The sequence below is a fragment of the Gadus macrocephalus genome, chromosome 5 (genome assembly GCF_031168955.1).
Source record: "Gadus macrocephalus chromosome 5, ASM3116895v1".
NCBI lineage: Eukaryota > Metazoa > Chordata > Actinopteri > Gadiformes > Gadidae > Gadus > Gadus macrocephalus.
The window spans coordinates 8912750-8917813 of record NC_082386.1 but is presented as its reverse complement, the minus strand read 5'-3'; positions in this window follow the sequence as shown (position 1 = coordinate 8917813).

The window sequence follows — 5064 nt, the reverse complement described above, 5'->3', positions numbered from 1 at the left end:
TGATGGGAATAAAGCAAAGACGATAATGGCATGCAAATGTTGTCCGACTCAACAAAGCAGTTTGCTCTGGGAGACCTTGAAGGCTCCCTGTGCAACTTTGATGTCATTAGCCTTCACTGGGGACACTTTCTGTGTTTGGAGTCAGGCTTTTCATTTTGATACGATGTTCTTATGTGTGTTGGTTTTGTCATCTGTACCAAAATCATAAGTACTGCATGGTGAATCAGATGTATTTTCAATACAAAGTTTTTTTAAAAAGATGGGTAAATTGTATTTATTTTTCTCTTCTGGCGGCCATTCTTGTTGATGATATGGTGAGATAATCGGGAATAATCCAGAATGCGTCTGGATCCCATCAAAAATTATTAACGTTGAATCTTCAATCTTCCTCCTCTTCCTCCCATGGTACCATCGAGCAGCATCCCGTTAGCCGGTGCCGGCGCCGTGCTGTCATGGAAACGGATGGAACGCTTAGTCTCTGTTTAATAAACGCGCTCTGACCACGCCGAGGATCCCGTATTGACCACTCAGGAAGAGATTAAATGCCCGTGACATTTCCGAGGTGGAATTTGCAATTTCCCACAAATATGAGGCCGTGCGGGAGCCCGGCATGACAGCCCATAAAATCAATACAAATAACCTGAATCCCTAATACCTTGAGCCCTGTTAGCGGAGGGATGCATTACAACTAAGACACTGCGAAGTAGGAGACACAGACCCCCCCCCCCCCGCCCGCCCCTCTCCCAGGCTGCAGTACTGACTCCTATCGACAGTCTCCAGGCCAAACACAGGCGCAATAACAATTAGGTGGGCCGCAGGCCCCGTCTCTCCTGCTCACACCTAGACGAACACACACTCGCGCGTGTATGTCAAACACACATCCATGCGCAAACACACGGGGCGTGCACACAAAATCCGAGCACAGATACACACGCACACACACACAAGCGCACTCACACAGACATTGGCCGTACACAGCTGGATTGTAACCAAAACCACATTACAAATACGGCGAATGGCATCTGTACATCATTTTTGTGTGGATGTTGATTTTGCGTTGTGTTCCTTTATACGACTTCTGAACCCGGGCATGTTGTAAGTCAAACAAGAGAGGGACATATTCACCGTCAATTACGGAACTATCGCATGCCCGGGCCAGGGCAACATAAACATCGCCTTTGATATGCAGACAGTTTAAAAAGATATCATTGGGAACACATTGGCCACACCCGTGGTGAGTCATCACACCGCGCGGGATTAGCGGGTTTACCCGGGACTTAGCACAGGGGAGACACTGAAAAGAAAATAGCTCTCCGTCTTTATAACCCCCTTCTGTCTGAAGCCGGAGCCAAAAAATTGGGGGTGGGGGAGTGAGGAGGTGGGTTGCTTTTTTTCCTTTTTCTTTTTTTTAAAAGGTGCACGGCGGCACGGTACAGTAGCTACTGGGCAGGTTGAGGCTGTCGATGGGAGCTGGCTGCTCTGTTTCTTTATTCGCTAAGCTCCTACAGAAGGCCAGGTGAGGCCGGGCAGGTGGCTCTTTTGCTGCTCACAGAGAGCGAGTGAGCAGAGAGAGAGAGAGAGAGAGAGAGAGAGAGAGAGAGAGAGAGAGAGAGAGAGAGAGAGAGAGAGAGAGAGAGAGAGAGAGAGAGAGAGAGAGAGAGCAATTGGCTCCTCATCAAAGCGGACGCACATAAATGTCAGCCCACTTTGAGTCGGCATGGAGCGGTCGTAAATAATAAAAAGAAAAGAAAAATATAGGTGTAAAACGGGGCCAAAATAACTCGGGTGTACCGTTTTCCCTCACCGTGATTCTACCTCCCCTGTTATTTAAAACAGAGCTTTATTTTTCCTATCTCGCCGGGAGGAAACGCGGCAACACATGTTGCCATCCCCTGTTTGTGTTTTAGTTTTTTGATGCTGGATGGCATCCGACCATACCGTGCTGGTTCTAGTCCCCTGCTGTTTGTACTGTTGCCTCATTACCTTTCTATGCAGGTGATAACAGTGCACCTGCTCTCTCTCCCTCTCCTGACTTCCTGTATCCGACCACGGCCGGTCCGACCCCTCCCAGCCACCGCAGCACCGAGCGTGTGTGTGCGTGTGTGCGTGTGTGCGTGTGTGTGTGTGTGTGTGTGTGTGTGTGTGTGTGTGTGTGTGCCTGTGTGTGCCTGTGTGTGCGTGTGTGTGTGGGGGGTAGTCTTGCCTGCAGGGTGTGGGAGTTGGGGTGGGGGGGGGGGGGAAGGTGCGGCCGTGTGCAGTCACACGCACACAGGTACAAGTCTTGTAGCATAGGTTTTTCTTCCTTTTCGTCGGCACGCAAAAACAAATAAGAGTTGAGTAGGGTACTGGCGATTTGTCACATTTCGCCCGTACTACGACGAATATCGTGTGTGTTATTTAAAAACGTTTAGATCCCGGATTTGAGAAGAGGTGAACTCTGCTTGCGTGGTTCAGCGTTTCATTGTAAATCCAGTGTCACTGGGCTTCATTGTGGTTTGATTGTTTTGGTCCTGCGTGAGGTCTATGGTGCCCGAGGCGTCTCGCCAACGTCACATGTAATTAAACGTTGTCACTTTGAACACTGAATGAGGAACAACCGCCCCCCCCCCCCCTTACACATAAACACGCACACACACACGCTCCGGTTTAGAGAAGTGGTCCTGCCTGCAGTTCATCTGCATCACCTGCTCCCTTCTCTCAATGTGTGCGTGTGTGTGTATTGCATGTGTGCACTGTATATGTGTGTGTAGTATGTGTTTGTCTGTGTGCGCGTGTGTGTGTGTGTGTGTGTGTGTGTGTGTGTGTGTGTGTGTGTGTTTGTCTGTGTGCGTGTGTGTGTGTGTGTGTTTGTCTGTGTGCGTGTGTGTGTGTGTGTGTGTGGAGTGTATGTATACGTATGTATGTGTGTGTGTGTGTGTGTGTGTGAGTGTTTGTCTGTGTGCGTGTGTGTGTGTGTGTGTGTGTGTCTGTCTGTCTGTGAGTAGGTAGCGTGCGTAGCACAAATGTGTGTGCACGTGTTGTGTGTGGGTGTGTGCGTGCGGTGTGGTCCACATACTTAGGCGAGTTTGTTGCTTTTTCCGTCTGAGCGCGATGAGGGATCACTGATGGATGTGGGAACCTAATGCCTGCCTCTAAAGCCCTGCTGTCAGGAGGCATTACCTGGCTGTTGTCGCGGGCGGCGGGGGGATCCGACGGGCCCGGCCTGCTATCTTAATCTGGGTCTCTCAGGAAGTGGAGGGGCGCAGAGGTGGGGGTCCCCTGGCCAGGTTTGGGGGGGGGGGGGGGGGGGGTATAGAGGTATAGGGGCGGGGTCGGAGGGCCACGCAGGTGACCCGTGGCGTGAGGTGGCGGCGGGTCAGCCTGAATGGGGTGACATGCCCGGACACAGTGACTCCCCTCCTCACTTTCCTGTGTGTTTTCTTTGTGTAGGGGGGGGGGCTTACTACCTTTCTTACTCCTTTCTCCCTTATTATCTTTACCCTGCGCTCAGTGTGAGTGTGAGTTCTGGAGAGAGATTATTTTTTTCATGAGCAGGCAACTTAGCCGAAGCGGCCCACACTCATTACCCTAAAAGGTTGGACTGGGCCGGAGTAATGTGTGTGCAGAGTTACTCTGTCTGTTTGGAAGGCCCTCAGCAGAAGGGTGGCCACTGTTGACTCTCGCCGTTTAATATTGTTTGAATTTTTCATCAAGATCCAAAGCCTTGTTAGAGGAGCACCATTGTTTCCTGCCTTGTTTGTACTTTCTTTGAGTTTGGGTCTGTGTGTGTGTGTATAGTGTCTGTGTGTTTGTAGTGTGTGTGTGTGTGTGTGTGTGTGTGTGTGTGTGTGTGTGTGTGTGTGTGTGTGTGTGTGTGTGTGTGTGTGTGTGTGTGTGTGTGTGTGTGTGTGTGTTTGTGTGTGTAGTGTGTTTGTGTGTAGTATGTGTGTGGGTGTGTGTAGTGTGTTTGTGTCTATTTGCGTGTGTAGTTTGTGTGTGTGTGTGTGTAGGTAGGTGAATGTGTGTCAAAGAAGCAACAGAAAGAAAGAAAGCAGTGTTAGAGTGTGTACCAGTGCACACCTCTGTAGCGAGTGGTTTGTAAGAAACCGTTTGTGCCTCTTCAACGTTCCCGGCGTTTGCTTAACTTTCAAGTGTGGACACCTGTTTTTATCCCCCAGTATTATCCATCCTGGGAGCTGCTCAGAGGTCTGGGGGTCTGGTGAGGCTTGGGTGGGATCGAGGAAGGTCGAGGGGTGGCCGTCCTCTGAGTGTGTATGTGTGTGTGTGTGTGTGTGTGTGTGTGTGTGTGTGTGTGTGTGTGTGTGTGTGTGTGTGTGTGTGTGTGTGTGTGTGTGTGTGTGTGTGTGTGTGTGTGTGTGTGTGTGTGTGTGTCTGTGTGTGTGTGTCTGTGTGTGTGTTCCTATGGGAAGTTGGTTGCACTTTTGACTCAAGTTTAGAGGAAGCTTTCCTTACTAAACAAGTTAAATATCAACCATTAGTGCAAGCTATCATACATTTAGGCTATAAATGCCAGCTCATCGTTTTTATTTTCGGCAGCCTAGGTCATGTCCACAGGCTGGTGGTCAGAGGCTTGAGAATTATGAGGTTGTCCAAATGTAAAGCCAAGCAGCTTGCAGCATATTGCTCAATCTCCTCCATTATAGGCAGCCGAGCTATTTGGAGGAGGAGGTGTTTTCTGTACCCATAGATTTTCTCTGTCTGTTAACAGACTGTGTGCAGAATAAGCTCATGTGTACGTATTGTCTATTCTGTGCATGTTTGACTCAAGTACTGCAACATGTTGTTTCGAGGATGTAGGGCATCAAAAGCAACTGAAAATATTTGTGCCCTTGCAATGTATTTTAGAAATGCGGACACAAATGCGGTGTGTGTGTGTGTGTGTGTGTGTGTGTGTGTGTGTGTGTGTGTGTGTGTGTGTGTGTGTGTGTGTGTGTGTGTGTCTGTGTGTCTGTGTGTCTGTGTGTGTGTGTTAGTGTGTGTGTGTGTGTGTGTGTGTGTGTGTTAGTGTGTGTTTGTCTGTGTGTCTGTGTGTCTGTCTGTCTGTCTGTCTGTGTATATGCATGT